The sequence below is a fragment of the Talpa europaea genome, assembly GCF_964194135.1.
Source record: "Talpa europaea genome assembly, chromosome: 2".
NCBI classification, from domain to species: Eukaryota; Metazoa; Chordata; class Mammalia; order Eulipotyphla; family Talpidae; genus Talpa; species Talpa europaea.
Window position 1 is genome coordinate 117,253,349 of NC_140068.1, and position 20,979 is coordinate 117,274,327.

Genomic DNA, 20,979 nt, shown 5'->3' on the forward strand with positions numbered 1-20,979 from the left:
AAAACTCACCTTAATCTTTGCACCTATAACAAAAGCCCCCTTTCTCCTAAGCCTGCATTTCCCACTCTTAAGCTAAACTAAATTCATTATGTTGCCCAATCAACTCCTATGTGGACTGTTGGTCTTTGGGGGATATGCCCAGAGGGCAAGCCTATGTTTGGGGGGAGGCGTTTATTGACGCTCTCCCAGTAGGACGGTCCCCTGAGCATTCACCCTGGAGGCTTGGAAGGTCCATTCTCACACCCCTGCTCTGGAAGCTCTTCCCAAATGACCTCCCATGCTTCTTGGTGTATTGTATCTTCTCCAAGATGATAAAGATGTGCGGGAAGGAAAACAACAACCAACCCAGCAGGTGAAATCGCAGATATGGACACACCAAGAGTTAATGATGGCAACATAAAATCAGCCAGAGGCCAAGTACCCCAACCAGACAAGCCTCCAGCATGCACGCTGGGAGAGGGCAAGCAAGAGAGGGGGTCTCAGAACGGCCTCCTGTCCAATGGGGGCAGCGCTACCCCATTGGAGTGGTTAAGGTCAGACACCAACACCTGCAGAATATCCTGAATCTACAGGTGAAAAGGGAAAAACAAGGGCAAGGGGAGAAAGAGAAAAGTGACTTAGAGAAGACAGGAAGGTAAGAGAAGGAAAAAGAGCAGCTGTGGATGATGGATGCTGGAGACAAGGGTGACGGATCCATACCACGGCCTGTGCCATCTTTCCAAATGGCCACTCACTGCCTCGCCTGAGGCAGAAAGCAACGTGAACCAAAAGATGATCAAAACTACCAAATCAGTCTGGAAGACACTGATCTGGCCCAACAATATTATCTTCCAGGTGAGAAACTGAGACCTGGGAAGGACATGATTTTCCCTGTGATCACCCAGCAAGCAGGTGGCAAAGACAGACTCCCATCTCAGAGGTCACCTAATCCCAAGCACCCAGAGCTCATCTGTGCAGCTCTAAAGGGAGAGGATGTCCTCGCTGACTGGCTTCCCCTTGAGGCTGGGGATGAGGGAAATTGCCAGAGCAAGAAGTCCTGTACTGAAGGCTTACTGCGAACCAGGCCCCCGCACAATCATCTCAGGATGCTGCCTAGATTTAAGTAGAGCTGTAGCACCCTGACTCACAGGTGTACAAAGAGCTTAAACAGTGTCGCCCCAAATCAGATCTCCAGCAGAGCTACGGAGAGGCCGCACTCAGACGCAGGGTTCTTACCCACTTCTTTCATGCTCTTCACCTCTCACTCAGCTGCCCTGGAGCACCCCTCTCCCAGGAAGCCTGGCAGAGCAAGACTTACATCTTTTGATGACTCATAGCCACCAGATGCAGTTGTCTCTGGCTTACTACCATGTTTCTTCTTCTTTTTCTTAACTCCTGCAGGAGAACCCAAGATGTTTTTCCTTTGGTAGTCTCTCAACTGCAGAGAGGAAAAAGAGAGTTGAGGCTCACAAGAACTGCAAGCCCCTGTACTCACATCCCACTTTACAAGTTAGATTTGCCATCTGACGTCATGCCACCAACATCTCCACCAGGTGCTGTGAGTAGTCCCCCCCCCACCTCCCTCCCAATGACAGAAGAAATGGACTGATAACATGGTTTAAAGAAAAAATATTTAGGAATTTACACTCAGTCTTCAGACTCCAACTTCTGGGATGCCATGAATCAGTAGCTGCCAGCGGGCAAAGCCAGCGCGGGGTGGAAAAGCAAGCATGTGAGTACTCAGACGTCAGGGCCCTTTCTTGTACATGTTACCCATTAACAGCACTGCTCAAGCTCCTGCACCAATGGATGCTGATGGCAGGAGGCATTGAGGGGACAGCCAGGGGCACAGCCAGGCCCATTTCAGAGCAGTCTGTTACAATCTCACATATGTCTGCATACGTGCATTAACACAGAAGGCTTTTTTTCTTCTCAGGAGACTCAAGCAGAATTGATGCTTCAGTCGCCTGTTTATCCTGTGGTGAGCTGAGCAACCCATGTTGAGACGACTGGGGGAAGATTCCCAACTGGGAAGGTCAGTTTGCTGGGGTCTGATCCACAGAGGGTAAACAGATCACTCCAAAGAGCACTGATTGGGGGGCACTCTGGCCCCAGGGTCATAAGGAATTAGAATGTGAGATGGAGGAGTCAGACAAAAATTGGAAAGTCTCCGTGGAGAAGTAGAAACCCCCCAGGAAACCAAAGGAAACAATTCTTCCCAGTGTCATGCAGAGTGGTTGTCAATGCTTCAGGATTACTAGGGAAGTGCAGGCTTAGTAGGTGCTCAGTGTTAAAAGGTGGGGTACAGAACAGAGCAAGCGAGCCTGAATCCTCTCCCAGGGTTGGGTTCCAGGGTCTTGAGTCCCCCTTCAGGTTGGTGTTCTAGGCCACAAGGGAAACCTGAAAGGGGGTTAGTCCTGGGGGGCTGGGGCAACAGATCAAGCACCCAGCTCTTTAGGTGACTGTAAGGATGATTCCTAGGGGACTGTGATTTAACTACATTCCACCCCTAGTCCCCCCACTCCCCCACCCCCCTGCATATTAGCTGCTCCTCTTTGTCCTGGGCCAGCCTGCTTATGGACTCTCAAACTCCTCCCTCATCACTGCTCCCTGGTCTGGCAGGAGGCAAGGGGGTGGCTCAGGCCTGGTTATGAGGGTCTTCTGCAGGGATGCGAGAATACGGGTGGAGGAGGAGTTGGTTAAATGTGGTAGGAGACATTTCCTGAATGCGAGCCTGTGTGAATTTTAGGAGGCAAGGAGCAAAAAGAAAAAAAATAAGGTGATCATTAGTATTGGCCCCAAGGGTGGGAGGAGCCATGAGGCTACAGGATTTTGAAACCATGTCAGTGGAGACTTGGAGCCCCCGCTTTCCCTTGCCATGTCCTTGCGTAGTTTCATGAAGGCTTCCACATTTTCTTCTATAATCCTTGACTCACTGATATAGTAACAACATTCTTCCCTGAGGAACAGGTAGGTGCCCCCTTTAGCAGCCATTCACAGGTCGAGAGCCCGTCGGTTTTGGAGCATGGCCTGTGCCAGGGAGGGGAGCTGTCTTTGTGATAATGCTAAAAACACAGAGTTTTTTTCTAAGGAGGTATCTATTCATTAACCGAAATGTTAGAAGTGCAGGAATGAAAGCCAACAAGGGCGCCAGTTTGCTAGCAGGGGTAGCTGTGATTAGAGTCCCATAGGGGGACTGAGAGTTGGGGAGTCTGGCAAGCAGCGTCCATTATCTTGGTCATGGTGGTATTGAGATTAATTGGAGCTGCCGCCAGTAGAAGCCTCTGAAGGGAAGCACAGAGGAAATAAGAGGAGGTATTAGTCCCAAAAGAGTCGTTTAGGAAGGGTATAGCACTTTGGATTATATGAATCCAGGTTGAGGGTGTCTCTGTCTTTTCTGATGATGTTAGCTGATTTTGTAGGACTTGCTCTGAATGGAGGATGTCCTGGGAGACTTGGACTGTGGCATTTTGTGTTGGGACATAGTCCCTTGAGATGGACAATGTTGCCACTGGGTAGGAATGCCAGCCAGTGTGCACTGCTGCTTGGACTCCCTGTACCCAGCGTTGGTCCCAAGAATCTGAAAAAGATAGTTAACCTGTTTTGTATTCAAACCCGTATTATGACAGACTGGAGAGAACATTCGGCCTTTGTCTGGAAGGTGCACTGTACATGAGTGTACATTTGTAGGTGTTCTTGCAGTGATCTAAGGTTTGATGGTAAAAGGAACAAAAGAAGATGTTCATAGGGTTAGTAATTGATGAAAGAGTTAGGGTGAGGGTGATGGGTGCTGTGCATCCGGCCTGTGGGCATCCGCAGTACCCACCAAGTGGGTACTCTCCGTGGATCCTGAGACAAAGGTCTCCCTAACTTTGAAAATCCATGCACAGGACACTGGGCTAGGGGAGATTTTGACAAGAAATGCGCATCCGAGTAGGACCCAGGTTATGACATGCATACTGTTTGTCTTCGGGGGCACGTTTGACCCAAGAGACATGGTGCCAGGAGGGGTGTCCCAGAAGTGTTACCACTATAGGCGTGGGGAGAATGACCGTGTGTGGACGGAGGGGAAGGTCAGCTGAGGAGGTCAGGATCCGAGGCAGGACTGGGTAGGTACCGGTCTGCGTGTTCCTGGAGCAGTTGCCTGAGTAGGGAGAGGTCAATCCTGTCCGGGTAAGTGTCCACGCAGCTGGTGAACTGCAAAAGAAGAAGGTGGGCAAACTCCCCCTTGAGGTGACACGCGAGCACAGGTTTGACGACGGGAACATATCTGCCAGACTTTTGCATTCAAGGAGGGGTGGAAGAAGAGCGGACTCAGGAATGGGCATTCATTAGGCTCCTAAGTCAGAGTGATGGAGGGGACAGATTGGGAATAGAGGCAGGGTCTGCAGCAGAGAGAGTGGTGGGAGCCCTTGCTGCTGCATCAGCCTTGTTATTCCCTGTGGTCACGTAAGAACTGTCCGTGTGGTGTCCTTCACAGTGGATCATGGCGACTTCAGTTGGAAGCTGCAAGACCGTTAGAAGGTTAAGAATAAGTTTAGCGTTCATGATGGGGAACCCCTTGGTGGAGAGGAACCCCCTTTCCTGCCAAATCGCAGCAGGACTGTGAGCCATAAGGAAGGCATATGTTGAATCCGTATTGATGGTGATTTTCTTATGGTTGCTGAGGGTCAGGGCCCCGGTAAGTGCTCTGAGTTCTGCCTTATGGGAGGTGGTTCCCCCGGGCGGCTTTCCTGCCTCGATGACCTGATCGAGGGTAACCAGGGCCTAGGCAGCCCTCCGCTGACCTCGTGCACCTTCGCAAGAGCTGCCGTCTACAGACAGAGTCCAGTAGGCATCTGACAAAGGGGAGTCGGCCAAACCCAGTCTGGAGGTTTGCATTTTTTCCAGGATTTCGGGACACGAATGAGCGGCAGAAGGGGGGCCAGAGACAGAAGAGGGGCTGGGTTGAGTGAGACTCACTCTGACTGAGTGAGACTTGCCAGAGGGTTTTCGATAAAGAGCACGTGGAAGTCCTGTGAGCGGGCAGGAGTGAGAGTGGAGAGTGGGCGGGTAGACAGGAGGGCCTGAAGGCGGTGCGGGGAATGTGCTTGGACAGGTCTTCCCAGAGTAATTTGAGGGGTTCCCGGGTGAGTAGAGCTGCGCCGCCAGGGCTCTAAGGCAAGGTTGCCAGCCCCTGACGGTGGGATCCATCTGCTTGGAGACATAAGCAACAGGATGCAGGGCTGGGCCCAGATGCAGGGAAAGGCCACCTGCCGCCATACCCTGACGTTCGTCTGTGCATAGGAGGAAAGGCTTTTCTGGGTCAGGAAGGCCGAGGGCAGGTGCCCTAAGGAGGATATGTGTGAGTAAAAGGAAGGCCCTGCGGACCTCCCTGGGGATTGGAGATGTCCTTCAGGGGAGGCTTTTCCTGCCTTGTACAGTGGCTTGGCTGGGAATGCAAAATTAGGGATCCAAGATGGAAGAATCCGACCAAACCTAGGAAGGAAAGGATTTGTTCTGCCGATTCAGGGGAGGGAAGGTCCCAGATGGCCTGTTTGTGGTCCACCGTCAGCTGTTTGGAGGAAGGAGTTAGTCGAAGACTCAGATAGACAACTGTGGTACTGAAAGTTGGGCTTTGGATGGGGAAACACAATTTCCTTTTGAGCACAGGAAGGTGAGGAGTTGTGCAGTGTGCTGCTGAGATTGTGGCGGAGAAGGACTGCAGAGGAGGAGGCCAGCAACATCCTGGAGGAGAGTCCAGAAAGGAGATGGACTTACCTGCTACCTTGACTGTTATCCTTGGCTCCTTGAAGTTTATCGGGGTCGACGAGTCCGGGCCTTTTCAGTCCTCAGCTGCCAAACCCAAGACTGCCGGTGGCAAGAGTTGCAGGGGCTGGAAGGACTGGCCCACCACAGCCAGGCGTGGAGGCATAGTCACTTGTCCAGTGACCCCAGATGTTGCAGGTGGGACACGGTCCTGGCAGGGGTTGGGGCATTGTCTGGACCAGTGGCCTTCTTGACCACATTTGAAGCAGGCTCCCAGCGGTGGTCGGTTGGAGGCTATGGGGCCCGTTGTCGTACTCTGTGGGGTGACAGGTGCTGTGGTGGTTGGAGGAGGAGGGCTTGGCGGTCTCAAGGCAGCTACCAGGGACTGAGCTTGAAGCCCATCCTTCTGGCGACTACGGAGTTCTCTCTCTGCCCTGTCCTGTTCCTTCCGGTTGTTAAATACTGTCAAGGCCATACTCAGCAGATCCCGGATAGGGTTTGAGGACAGTTCTCAGCCTTCTTTTTTTTTTTTTTTAAAAAAAAAAAAAAAGATTTATTTATTCATTTACACAAGAACCAGGGTACAGGCCAGATACGTGGGAGGGTGAGAGGATTCACCAGAGACAGAGCGGGGAACAGAACAGGCAGACTGAGGAAATACACTGCTGAGGGGAGCAGTGGGTGCAACAGTGTGCCATGTGGGACACTCACTGGCGGGCCGGCATGGTACCGGCACTGCAGAGGCTTGGGAGAGCATCACAGCGTGGCACTCAACCACCTGTGCCACCAGGGGAGGCCTCTCAAACTTCTTAAGCTTCTACCTAATGTCAGGGGCTGACTGAGAAATAAAATGGGTAGCCACAACTGTTGAGCCTTCATTTGAGTCAGGGTCAACCCTGGTATGGGGCTGGAACGCCTCCCTCAGGCGACTAATGAAGGCAGCAGGGTTTTCTGAGGCAGACTGGGTGATCTCCCTGAGCTTAGCAAACTTTACACTTTTGTGCACAGCGGCTTGGAGACCAGCTAGGAGACAGGCAATAAAACGGTCTTGGTGAGCCCTGCCTTGGGGGCCCTGCCTGTGTCAGTCTGGTAGCCCCACCCAGCTCTGGGCTGTGAACTGCTGCGGAGCCTGGGGCCATGGTTGTGTCAGTCACAGGGATCTGATCTGCTTGGTCTTGGGCAGACCTAAAAACCTGCTCCCTTTTGTCAGAGGTCAGGGTGGAAGAGAGGATCGCATGTAATCATGACAAGTAAGGTCACAGGCTTGGGTAAGACAAGGAAACTCTTTGGTGTAGGTGGTGGGATTGTTAGTGAAAGAGCCAAGAAGCTTTTCAGTCTGGGAGAGACCAGACTGAGAGGAAGGAACATGGACTCTAACTCCTCCTTCTGTCCCTGCCACTTCCCTGAGGGGACCCAGAAGAGGACAACCCAGAGCGGGTGTGGTGGATAGGAGGTGAAAAAAAGAGGGGAGGCTGGATTGGGGAGCTGGAGGAGGTGAAGACTGAGAACTAGAGGATCAGAGAACGTTGAAGAGGGTCCAGAGAGGGGGAGAGTGAGAGGAGTCTCAAGACTTGGAGAGTGTGGCAGGTTTTCAGGATGGAGGGGCTGGAGGGGGGCACGGGAGCACAAGAGAAAGCCAGCCTGGCCCTAAGGGATCTCTGACCATTTTCCATTGCGGTGACAGAACTGTTTAGGTCTGTAAGGACGAGAAGTCACAAGCGCCACGCTCGGGCCCGTGGGAGCCATTGTCCAATTGGTATTGAGGCCACGCAGCGCTGCAGTGAAAGATGAGACGCTTAGGGCACATATCTGGCCTAAGGCCCAAGGGACCGAGGTTTGAGAGAAGGCATCTGTTGCGAGCGTGATAGATATTCTTCAGTCAGAAGTTGGCTCTCAGAGAGAATTTTTATTCCTATATTGGTCACACACACACTTACGTTTATACAGGCAAGCCAACCCCAAGTTCTCAAAGTACCTTTGACTGAAGACAGTCACTGCGACTTGTCTCAGCCGGGTCTTCCACCTAGGTGGATGTTCTCTGGCTGTGGAAGTCTCTAGGCTCGAGGGCTCGCAGAGCAGATGGTCACGCAGGGTGTTGAGCTGATAGGACGCTTGTGCCGCTGTCAGGGAGCAGGCCGTCAGGGAGCCTTCGAAATTCATCCTGGGGGTGCAGCCCCCATCCCCCTATGTGAGCGTGCTGCTGGGGCAGGGCAGCTGCCTTGGGAGCTTTGGAACAGGATCCACCACAGGGCAGAGGAGGTCTGACCCCTCCTCCTTATTGTGGCAACTGAGTCCCTTCAGGAAGGCTCAGGTTGTCTGATGGCTTTGGAGAGCCTGAGGGTCCAAGCCACACCCTCGGCCCGCAGCCACCTTGCAACCAGGCAGGCCACAGAGCGCCTTGCCCTCCGTGCCTGCTGTTGCTGTTCCCGCCAGCACAGGGCCACGGCAGTCCCTGTGCCCCAGGTGAAGCACCGAAGCCCGCCTGCAGCCCGTGGACCTGGGCCTGTTGTTCATAGTGTCACTTCTCCTTTTTCAGCCAGGGGACCTCAGTGTCGGCTGACCTGGGCAAGTCGGCTTCTCTGAGTTCTACCCAAGCTGGTCAGTAAAACTCGCCCCACAGACCTGCCTGCCCCCGCACCCCTACACGGATGCTGGCTCTTCTGCTTTTCCACTCCAGGAAGGGCCCAGCCTCACCTATTCAACCTGCGGTCCTCCAGCCAGCTGAGGCTCCCCTCTTAGACTTATAAGCCTGTGGCCATTGGCATCTGGCCTCCTGTCCTCCCTGCCTCCCCAGGGTCAATATGGAGGACTCCTGGGCTTTCTGCCCACCCCAGGGGGCCCCCAGTGCTCCCTCCAGCCATCCTCTCAGCTCTGCCCTCCGGGTACAGTGGTATTCCGCCTGTCTTTCTCCATCAGGAATGGTGGTGTCGCATCGGCCCGCGGGCCCCTACTCCTGACACTAAGGGTGACCCTGGGCCGGTAGGTTGAAAGACAGGGGAGCAGAGAGGAGGGGACCAGAGGGGGCCGATCACATGTCTGGCCCACGGGTGCACTGTCTCCTGTGTGTGAGAGGCCGTTGAGCGAGCAGGGAGAGGCTCCAGCTCCTGCTCCTGCATCCCCCCTCCCTGTCCCCCCTCTCCTCTCATCCAGAACCCCTGCCCACACCCTCCCCTGCTTCGTCTTCCCTCCCCACCTCCCCCCCAGTGCTGCAGCCCAGGCTGCACCTGCCTTCCCAGCTCTCCCCCTTCTCTGCCCTCCCCCCGTTTTCTCTCTGCTTCTCTCCAGCTGCCAGCTGATCGGGTCAGGCAAGTCCATCCTGTCCTGAGAGCCCCAGGGCACCCTTCAGCCTCTAACCAGACCCCTCCTCTTCCTGGGACACCTCTCTTCCCGGGCCTGCCTGGGTGACTGTTCTGTGACTTGGCCCCCAGCCCCCAAGCCTCCTCCTTCATCTGTGACTTTAGTCTGTTGTGGTGGTGAGCTGACACCCCAGGCGTGACCTCAGTGACACTTGTGCCCCCTCGGTGGTATTTCTCCTGCCCTGCTCTATACATGTCTATAAATACACGGGCACACACACACGTGCAAGCGTGCATCTCTGGTGCTGGGAACTGCCGGCTGTGCTGTCCTTCTGAGTCTTGCAGCCCAACTACAAGCAAACACCGTCACCCCAGCTGCTCCCGTCAAAACGTGCCACCTCCGACGACGAGCCTCCCTGCCATTCCCGGCCTGTGCACAGTCAGCCCCCCCAGCCACCTTCCTCCCCTTCCCCGAGCATGGGGGTGCTGTCCGGGCAGCTGTGTGCTTCTGGCCGTGACCAGTCCTGCTGTCTCTTGGCCGAGAATGAAAACCATTTCTGAACAATGGGGAGCAACGTGTTGTGTGCTGGTTGTGTTCTGTGGCATTCAGTGGGAGGGGAAGTCTTAAGCATGTGGACGCAGGGGTGCCTGGGATGCCCCAGTCCTTCCCGGGCTGCCCTGGAAAGCACCTGGATGTTAGCTGGTCTTCATCTGAATCCTGCTGTGGCCACCAGGGGTAGAGTGCCAGCCTGGAGGACTCATGGGGCCTGGGTGGGGGCCCCAGAGGAACAGGGTGAGAGGAGAAATGCCTAGGCTGGAAGCCAGTAGTCTGGGGTGCTGGCACCCTGCTTTCCTCCCACAGAAGTAGACCAGGTTTCCCAGTGTTGGTCATCAGAGCAGGACCTGGCCCTCCCGGGGTGGCACGCAGTGGATGGGTGGCACCTGTAGGGCCTAAGAGCTGAGCTGGGTTGGATGCCCTGACAGGCAGCTGCAGAGAGCACCTCGCACCCCAAAGTCTGCCCTCTGCTGGCAGGACCCACACCCAGCGCAGCCCCTGAGCCCAGATCCCAGGGCCTGACCACAGGGTGAGTTCCGTTTATTCAGAAACAAAAGTGAAACACCAGGAACCACTCCCTGGCCTTGCCTCCTTCCTCTGTCCTGGGCGACCCATAAATAAGTTTCCTCGATGTCAAATGATTCATAGAAACCTCCTCTCCCAGGGGCCACCGCAGCCTCCGCTGTGATACAGGGGCCGTCTCAGCCCCATGGACACACGTCCCAGCACAGTATGTACACTGCGGGGTGCCCGCACATCTTCCGCCTGGCCTCCACCAGGCACCCTGGCCCAGCTTCTGGCCAAGCCCAGTTTTCCACAGGGTTGGGGGAGTAAATGTGTACCCCCAAATTGCCTGAGTAAGCCATGCATCCCCTCTATGGGGACCTTTTATTAAAGAAGCAGTGAAGGCCACCTCTGTGCAAATCCAGGGTGGCCTCCAAGATAATCAGGCACAGAGGCCCACGGGACTTTTGTAAAGACAGCAAGTGGAGGCCACCCCCTTGTGGACTGCGGTGGCCTCATACCTGCGGGACATTTGAGAGGAGGGAAGGGGAGGCACCCTTTTGCAGATTGGGGTGGCCTCACGCCTGCAGGACTTTTGTGACGGGGCAGGGGGGAAGCCACCCCTTTGTGCATTGGGGTGGCCTCATGCCCACGGGTCTTTTGTGAGGGGCGGGACAGGAGAGGCCACTCCTCTGTGGATTGGGGTGGCCTCATGCCCATGGGCCTTTTGTGAGGGGGGAAGGAGGAGGCCACCCCTTTGCACATTGGGGTGGCCTCATGCCCGCGGGCCTTTTGTGAGCTGGGACAGGGGAGGACACCCCTTTGAGGATTGTGGTGCCCTCATGCTCGCGGGACTTTTGTGAGGGAGACAGGGTAACCTCAAGCCATAAGACTTGTGTAGTGAGCAGAGCACCCCCACCCTTAACAGGTGGGTGCCCACAAAATAATCGGGCATACATTCCCATGGGGACTTTTGCTAGGTAGTAGGAGAGGCCTCCCCTCTGCAAATAGGGATCACCTCCAAAATAATTGGGTGCAACAAAAAGTAAAAAGAAAAAAAAAATAAAGAAAAATCAAAACAATTATTGAGTCCAACAAAAAATTTAAAAAAAAATTGGGTGTAAAGGGCCGTGGGGAAATTTCAAAAGGGAGCAGGGGAGGCCACCCCTTTGTGGATCTGGGTGGTCTCAAATAAACCACTGCTATCTCTTGGCTACACTCTAGACAGGTGTAGGTGCCCACCTGCCCCAGCTGGTATCTCTGTCTGGACTTAGCCCCCGTGCCGGGCCTTCAAAATGCTGCCCCACTCCACATGGTTGGGGTAGCGTGGGGGGGCACGTGGCCCCAAATTGCCTGATATAACCTAGGCCCTCTGGTAAGGATTCAATTGGTCATCAAGGAGCCCCAATGTTGTAGAAGGGAGTCCCCTAAATAACTAGTTGGATGTTTCTAGCTCCTTGTCTCTGGAAGTATGAATAGCCCAGAGATTAAGACACTGCCCTGACCTAAGAGGCTAGGGTCTGCACCTGTTTCCCCCTATTAGATAGGGGAGTTGTTGTACCCCTTTTTTAAGCCAAGGGATAAAATGAAGACTGGGAAGGAGAGCCAAAGGACAGGGGGGGAAAGCCTGGGGAACAGGGATGGGTTGGTGAGGGCCAGGTGGGGGCAGAGCCTCCGGCCCATGCTGGTGGCCTAGACCACAATTATCTTCACCTTGTTGTCATCAGCCTGGTAGAAGAAGGGAAGGCATGGGCTGTTTCCAATGGTGATGCCTTCCTGGGGGTTCTGCATTTCTTGAAGCAGCTGAATGATCTGCTGCACAGAGGTGTTCTTGAGTGGAGTCAGGCCCAGCTGGGCCTCCCCCTGGGTCGGCTGTAAGTCGTAGACGAGGCTCACCTCACTCTGTGATTTAGAGAGACAGAGACAGGATGCTGTGTGCCTGGCGGAGTGTGCTCCTCCTGCCTAGATGCCCGTGCAGGGCTTTCCTCACCTTGGCCGCTGGCAGCACCAAGCTCCTTGGGGGCTAGTCATGCGCTAGTGGGCTCAGCAGCAGGGTTCTGGGCAGGTGCTTGGAGCTTCACCCGCCATTCGTTGTGCACCTCCACCAGCCACAAAACCAGCTCTTGCAGCTCTAACAGCTTCACCTGGAAGCAGAGACACTCAGAAACCCATCCCGCCCCCACCTGCACCACCATGGAGCCAGAGCTCTGAACTACCTTCATCTCCTCTTTTTTCTGGGCCAGCTGCCTTATGGACTCCTCCTTCTCTAGGTGCTCCTTCCTCATCACTGCTTTCTGGGTCTGGTAGAAAGCGATGTATTCTCCTAGGGGGAGGGTGTGTAGATAGCTCAGCTGCTGGGGTCTCCCTAGCCTCTTCATAACACCCCAGCTTCAGGGCACAGGCCTCCCCACTCACTGATGGTGTCAGTCTCTCCAGACATCTGGATACATCGATGCTCCAGCTCCTCCATCCAGTCCTGTAAGGCCACTTTCTCCTGCATGAGCTCGGTAAAGTGACCCTGCAGCCAGACAGCGGGCTCAGGGGCTCAGCAGTGCTGGCCTGCCCAGCACCCAGTCCGCCCAGCCCTCCAGAGAACCACACTGTAGGGTAAGAAAAAACTATCAGGTTTTCTGCCCTCCCGCCATTTGGATAGAAGACGGAACCCTGCGGTTGAATGCATGCCTGATGCAGGCACCTGGAGTAGGGTGTGGGCATAGGTAGATGGGATTCACCTGGGCTAAGACTGGGCTTTTAAGGGCGGCATCACGGGGACGCCAGCAGAAGCAGAGAAGCAGAAGCCGAACCGAGAGAGCAGAGCAGCAGAGACCACCAGAGAACACCGGAGAGCCCAGAAAGAGTGAAGACTTGCTGGCGGCTGGGAGGCCTGTCAGCCTCCCGGCCCCCCAGCACCCCTACTTGCCATGTACCTGGTAAATCCCAATAAAAGCCTGCAAAAGCCACTGAGGCTTCCAGGACTCTCTTCTCCTGGACCCGGTCTGCTGGATCAGAAAACCTGCCCCGTGTCCATTCCTTTCTGCCTTACAATTGACGTAAGTCGGCAAGGTGATCCATGCAGACGGGAATGGAGCCCTCCGAAGACTGGGAGGGACTGAGGAGCAGCAGACTGTTTCCCTGTGACAGCGCTGGACGTGTCATGGCGGCACAGGGGATGGAAAAGGTCCGGAAGCTGCAGGATGAGACCTTGCCTGGAGGAGGAGACTCCCAAGAGGACCAGCCAATGATCCCCGAGGCAGCAAGAATCGTTAGGGAAGAAAGGTCCACGATTCAGAGCTCCCCAGTGTGGACAAAGGGAAAAGCCGATGAACTTGGACTAATGGACTAACAATCCCGCCAGAAGGCGGAGGACCTTGGCAAGTTTGATATGTTTTGGGGGCCCTGGGGGAGGATGGGATTGTACATCCCCGGAGATGGGAATCTGGGGGTGGCCAGTGGGCCTTGGTGGCCAAAAGCAGCCAGTGTATTGCCCAGCAGCCAGGCAGAGGAGAAAAAGCCAACTGAGAAGGCAAAAGCTGGTGCTAAGTTCGGGAAGCCCTGAGTGACTGCTAAGCACTACGTAAGCTAAAGAAGGCCAGTGAGTCTCTTAAAATCACCTGTGGGTGTTGCCCTGTTCATTGCTGAGTGAGAGTGAGGAGCTGAGGAACCCATCCTTGGGGGACGGGCAGGGAACATGGCTTGTGGTGGGGCCCACAGCCAAAGAAGGGACCCAAGAGAGGCTGCATGTGGACCTTGCATCCACGGATCCCCGACCCATGTGCTTGTGCAGTGGGCTGACCTGAGTGCCGGGGCTTGCGTGTCGCATTGGTGGCTATGAAAGGCGAGTGTTGGAGTGACCGCAGACAGAAACCCTGAGGGTTGGGTGATTACCCCCAAAGAGTACAGAATCGCCAACCCAAGAGTGAGTGCATCCTGGGGGTGGATGCGGTGTGTGGCTTGTGGCCGAGACCCCAGCTGGAGGGGGCCGGGAGACCTGAGGGCTCCTGGCGTGTGACGGCAGATGCCTGAGTGGTTCCCTCCCTTGCATGAGCAGTGCCTTTGGCAGCTGAAGTGGTGGATCACGTACTGGTGCCTATAGTCTTTTGCCCCTAGGTCGGTGCCCTGCCTGGACTTATTTGTGTTCTGTTATATTTCATTGTGATATATTTCATTTGCTTTTGTGGGCCATGGCTGCAGTGTTCATATTCGCCAAGAGAAACGTGTGTATAACTCGTATAGACTGTCTGGCAGGTAAAAGTATCAGGCTTTTCTGCCCTCCCGCCATTAGGATGGATGACGGAACCCTGTGGTCCCAAATGCATGCCTGATGCGGGCACCTGGAATAGGGTGTGGGTATAGGTAGATGGGATTCATCTGGGCTAAGACTGGACTTTTATTTATTTATTTATCTATTTTTTTAAATGAACTTTGTGAAGTCAGTCTCTTTTTTTTTAAAGATTTATTTATTCATACAAGCACTGGGTACAGTCAGAAGCGCGGGAGGGTGAGAGAATTCACCAGAGCCAGAGCGGGGAGCAGAGCAGGCAGAAGGACCGAAGTACACTGCTGAGGGGAGCAGCGGGCGGCAGGAGAGGTCTGCGTACCGTGTGGGACCCTCGCCCTGCGGCCAGAAATCAAACCAGCGCCGCGGAGGCTGTGGGCAGCTTCAGAACCCAGCGCTCAACCACTGCGCCACCAGGGAGGCCCAAGACTGGGCTTTTAAGGGCGGCATCACGGGGACGCCAGCAGCAGCAGAGAAGCAGAAGCAGAACCGAGAGAGCAGAGCAGCAGAGACCACCAGAGAACGCCAGAGAGCCCAGAAAGAGTGAAGACTTGCTGGGGGCTGGGAGGGCTGTCTGCCTCCTGACCCCCCCAGCACCCCTGCCTGCCATGTACCTGGTAAATCCCAATAAAAGCCTGCAAAAGCCACTGAGGCTTCCAGGACTCTCTTCTCCTGTACCTGGTCTGCTGGATCAGAAAACCTGCCCTGTGGCCATTCCTTCCTGCCTTACACACACTCACCTGCAGTTTCTCCATGGCTCCCTGAAAGGCCTGGTGGGTCTCCCCAGGCACACTCTCCCCACCATGGCCTCGCGGCTGTCTAGGTCGTCAGGGATGCTTAGCTTTGGCAGGGGATCCTTGTTCTCCTCTTCCTCCTCCTCCTCACTGCTCAGTCCATTTACTGTTGGGGGGCAGCCAGAGGGGCTCAAAGAACACGTGGGTTCTGAAGCAGCCCTGAAAGCCAGCAAGCTCTGCTCCCTCCTCTCTGTGCAACCCTGCGCCAGCAAGTCCCCAAAGGAGAAGGATCCAAGTTGTCCTAAGGGTGGCTTCCACTCTTGCAAACCTCTCCTCTGCTGAAGTCCCACTCACTTTCTCCAGTCCGAGCCAGGAGGTTCAGTGGGGCTGGCAGGTAAGAGTGAGAAGGGATGCTGCTCGCAGGTCTTCCTGCTCGGGCGGCCACAGGGTGTCTGGCACTCCAACTGCCCCACTTGTGTTTCCAGCAGCTCTTGGCGGGCCAACTCGACCTCCATCTTGCCCTGCTCTTCATGCTGCATCCAGTTGCCAAGCTGGGTGTTAAGTAGCACTGGCTTCTGCAGGACTTCCTTCTCGTTGGCCAGCTGCTGGTAGGCGGCCATGAGCTGCTCGTAGGCGGCCATGTACTGCTGAAGGTGACTAAGGTAGTGGTTCCGCTGCTGCTGCAGCTCCTGAGCCTCATGATATTTCTCCTCCACCTGCAGGGAGGACGCGGGGGGGTGAGGACAGGTGGCAGTTGGCCTCCAAATTGTCACTGGAACCCAGCTGCCTCTGCTAGACGCTACCTCAGGGAGACCAGTAGTGACCATCACTACTGACCAGTGCTGCTCAGCACTCCTGGTGACAGGGGATTGGAACCCTACTTGTACTTCTGGTGGACAGTACCTGGCTGAGGTAGACACCACTTGTGGCTACAGTAAGCTCCGTTTCCCATTTGTAAAATAAACCCCAAGGTGGTTGTTTCCAGAGCCTGAAGTCTCTTGCAATTGTGCACATGGTTGAGAACCACAGTGATAAGTCCCCTACCGGGCACTATCCTTCCATTGGCTCTAACCTGTAGGCCCCTAGCGTATGGGGTCTGTATTGCTCCAGCCTTTGGTTTTGGCTTTGGGGCTTTTTGGCAGCTCTCTTATCTTAGAGCCTGGGCAGGTGGGTGCCACTGCGGCCTATCCTGGCATCCCATTCATGCCCTGTGAATACCCTTTTCAGTTGGGATCCCAGCTGATGTCAGAGACACAAAGTGTTAAAACATTCTTTGTGAGTTGCTGGACAACACCAACAACAAACAGCTTTTTCAGACATGAGGCCCGGAGCCTTTGGTGCTCCTTTCCGGTGATGTCAGACCCAGGACTGGAGGCCCTGTGTCTGATAGAGGTCTTCATCCTCTCTTCCTCCTGCAGAGGTTGGCTACTGGATGCTGCTTTTCTTCTTTCAGCTTCTGGTTCTCCTTTCTTCAGAGGCCAGGAACAGAGTCTTCCCCTTCTTTCTTTGGAGGTTGGAACAGAGCCCCTCAGCTCCCTCTAACCCTGGCTTGTATCACTCTTCAGGGTGTCCCAACATCAAGTCTGGTTGGACCATTTTTCTTTTTTTGTGCAGAATAACTGGGGTATTGGCCAGAGGTGTAGAGTGAGCAGAACAGACAGACTGACTGAAACACACTGCTGAGGGGAGCAGCCGGCAAGGCAGGAGAGGTCTGCTGCGCCCTGTGGGTCAGATCCCAGCCAGGGATCAAACTCAGGCAGTAGTGATGATGGGTGCCAAGACTTAACCCCTAGGCCACCAGGGAGGCCCTGGACCATTTTTATCCTTGGCTGACTGGACCACTTAGCACCAATCAGCTCATAGCTTCCACCTGATTGGTCCTGCCCATAACCCAGGAAGCATGCAGAAAAGGGCAGTTCTGAGCAGCAACTGTCTCAACGGACTTGTGGTGGAGCAACAGAGTGGAGACCACCGAGGCAACTCCCAGATCTGCACCCACAAAGGGGGGGGGGACAGGCACTGTGGGACTTTGCCACCTGCCCAGGCCCCTTCCTTCAACTGCAGCAGAACTGCTTTCCAGTGCTCTCTGAAGTGAAGGATGCTGAGGCTCAACCCTGTTCAGTGAAGCACAACCCCAGAGCCAAGTCTGGAACCAGGATGTCTCCACGTCTCCTCGTCTCTCCCTTAGTGGCTCAACCTCCAGCAGGGCAGGTGACCTGCAGTCCCGGGGAACCCACCAGTCCATGTCAGACCCTGGGCACAGGTGGTCACGGACCTGGCAGGACTGCAGGGTCACCAGTGCCCCCCAGCCCTGAGTTGGAGCTACCTATGTCCTGGCCTAAGGACCTTCCTCCCGGAGGCCTCCGAGCCTTTCCCAGCTGGCACAGGACTTACCATCTCCTTCAGCTCTGCCAGCTTCTCCTGCAGCTGGCCGAGTTTCATGGCCAGCTCGCTCCTGGTGTGCTGCTCCATTTGGAGCGAGCCGGTCACCTCCATGTTCTGATGGGACTGGACAGACAGAAGACACAATGAGATGCCACCCAATGCAGTTGGAGACCCAGAGCTCGGTGTCCCCTCCCACATCGGGACGAGGTCATCTTCCAGCCCAGGGCACCCCAGGCACCTTACCTTCTTGCCAAGCGCTTTCTGGGCTCCAGATCCTGATCATCTCCTGCACCCACCCTCTGTCTGGGACTCCCATGTCACCCACTATCCACGGGGATGAACACTGCCCACCTCTACAAATCAGTCTCAAAGGCCACCCCTCCAGCCTCCAGACCTTTCAGAGCCAACTCCTCCCTCAGTTGCCACATCCCACCTTGCCGCCTAGCAAAGTGTCTGCTGCCAAGGGCCCATGGGAGATGGGTAAGTGTCCAGTTGATCTGCTTCCCCCCATCCCTTCAGTTTGAGTCTCCACAGAATTTCCTTCCCCAAGGCACCTGTGCACCATCACCACAGTCCCCTGTGCTCCTCCCTCCTTCCCTCTGATGCCTCTTCCTCCTCCTCTCCTGCAGGATGTCTCTGATTTATAATTGTCTGTTTTTGTTTTGTTGTCTTTTGTATTGCTTTTATTTTTTTACACTGATGTCTTATTAGGCTCCCCTATATTCCTGTTATAAGTAAAATCATCCTATATTTTTCTTTTTCCTTCTGTCTTATTTCACTGAGCATAATTCCTTCTAGCTCCATCCACATTGCTGCAAATGGCATGAGTTTATCTTTTTTTGATTGCTGAATAATATTCCATTTTATATATATACCACATCTTCTTGATCCAGTCATCTGTTTTTGGGCATTTGGGTTGTTTCTGGTTTTACCCATTGTAAATAGTGCTGCAATAAACATAGGTGTACAGGTGTTCTTTTGAATCAATATTTTTGTTTCCTTTGGGTAGATTCCCTGGTAGTGGAATTTCCGGGTTGTATGGTAGCTCCATTTTTAGTAGACTGAGGAAACTCCAGACAGCTTTCCATAGTGGTTGGATCACTTTGCACTCCCACCAGCAGTGTAGGAGAGTTCCTTTTTCACCACATCCTCGCCAACATATGTTGTTGCTTGTTTTTTGATATGTGCCATTCTTACTGGTGTAAGGTGGTATCTCAGTGTGGTTTTGATTTGCATTTCCCTGATTATAAGGGACGTTGAACATTTTTTCATGTGCCTGTTGGCCATTTGCATTTCCTCTTTGCAGAAATGTCTTTTAAGTTCTTCTGCCTGTTTCTTGACTGGATTGTTTATTTTGTTTTTGTTGAGCCGTGTGAGTTCTTTGTATAAATTTGTGATCAGTCCCTTACCAGTTGAATGGAGTGCAAAGATGTTTTCCCAATCACTGGGGTGGCTCCCTATTTTGGTTAATGTCTCTTTGACTGTACAAAAGCTTTTCAGTTTGATGTAATCCCAGGTGTTTATCTTTGTCTTCACTATCACTGCTTTGAGTGATGTCTTTAAAGATATTTCTGAGATGTATGTCTTGCAGTGTTTTACCTATATTTTCTTCTATATATTTTATGATTTCAGATCTTATGTCCAGTTCTTTTATCCATTTTGAGTTGATTTTTGTGCAGAGTGAGAGGTAGTGGTCTAGTTTCATTTTTTTAACATGTGGAGGTCCAGTTTTCCCAGCACAGTTTATTGAACAAACTGTCCGTGTTCCATTGCATATTCTTTACTCCTTTGTCAAAGATTAGTTGTTCATAAAAGTATGGCTTTATTTCTGGGCTCTCTATTTGGTTCCATTGGTCTGTGTGTCTATTTTTGTTCCAATACCAAACTGTTTTAATTATTATGGCTTTGTAGTATAGCTTGAAGTTTGGAAGGGCAATACCTCCTTTCTCCTTTGTTTTCATCAGTAGGGCTTTGGCAATTTGAGGTTTTTTTGTGGTTCCATATAAATTTCATCAGTATTTGTTCTATTTCTTTGAAGAATGTCATTGAGATTTTTGTTGGAATAGCATGGAATCTTTATATTGCTTTTGGGAGGATGGCCATTTTAATAATGTTATTTCTTCCAATCCATGAGCAGAGACTGTCTTTCCATTTCTTTGTGTCCTCTTCAATTTCTTTTAACAGTGTTTTATAATTTTCTTTGTATAGGTCTTTCACCTCTTTTGTTAGGTTTATTCCCAAGTATTTGATTTTTTTTTTGTTTCAATTATAAAAGGGATGGTGTTCTTGATTTCTCCTTCAGGTTGATTGTATATAGGAAGGCTACTGATGCTTCTGTGTTGATTTTGTATCCTGCTACTTTACTGAACTGGTTGATTATTTTGAGTAGTTTTTCTGTGGAGTTTTTAGGGTTCTCTATGTATGGTATCATATTGTCTGCAAATAGTGATAGTTTTACTTCTTCTTTCCCTATTTGAATTCCTTGTATGTCTTTCTCTTGTCTTATTGCCCTGGCTAGGACCTCCAGTATTATATTGAAGAGCAGTGGTGAGAGAGGACATCCTTGTCTTGTTTCTGATCTTAAAGGAAAGGCCTCCAGCTTTTCACCATTGTGAATAATATTGACTGTTTGTTGTATATGGCTTTTATCATGTTAAGGTATGTTCCTTCTATCCCGAGAATTTCAAGGGCCTTCATCATAAATGGATGTTGGACTTTGTCAAATGCTTTCTCAGCATCTATTGATATGATCATATGGGTTTTCTTTTTCTTTTTCTTGATGTGTTGGATTACACTTACCAATTTTCATATGTTGAACCATCCTTGTGTCCCTGGGATGAATCCCACTTGATTATGGGGAATTATTTCTTTGATGTATTGTTGGATTCTGTTGGCAAGGATTTTCTTTTTCTGTGCTGTCTTTGTTTGGTTTTGGTATTATTGTAATGTTGGCTTTGCAGAACGTGTTTGGTAGTATTCCTTCTTTTTCAATTTCTTGAAAGAGTTTGTGTAAGATAGGTACTAATTCTCTGCTTATTTTTTGGTGGAATTCATTTGTGAAACCGTCTGGGCCTGGGCTTTTGTTTTGGGGGAGTGCTATGATCACTGCCTCAATTTCACTGCTTGTAATTGGTCTGTTTAGTAGTTCTATTTCTTCTTTGTCCAGCTTTGGATGATTATATCATTCAAGGAATTTGTCCATCTCTTCTAGGTTGTTGAATTTGTTTGCATGTAAGTGTTCACTGTAATCTCTGATTACTCTTTTGATTTCTACTGATTCTGTTGAGATTTCTCCTATTTCATTTATAATCATATTTATATGTTTCTCCCATTTTTTCTTTGCGAGCCTGGCTAGAGGTTTGTCTATTTTGTTTATTTTTTCAAAGAACCAACTTTAGGTTTCATTGATCTTTTGGATAATTTTTTTTTTAATTTCCAATCTGCTTATTTCTGCTTTGATTTTTATTATTTCCTTTCTTCTACTGGCTTTAGGGTTTTTTT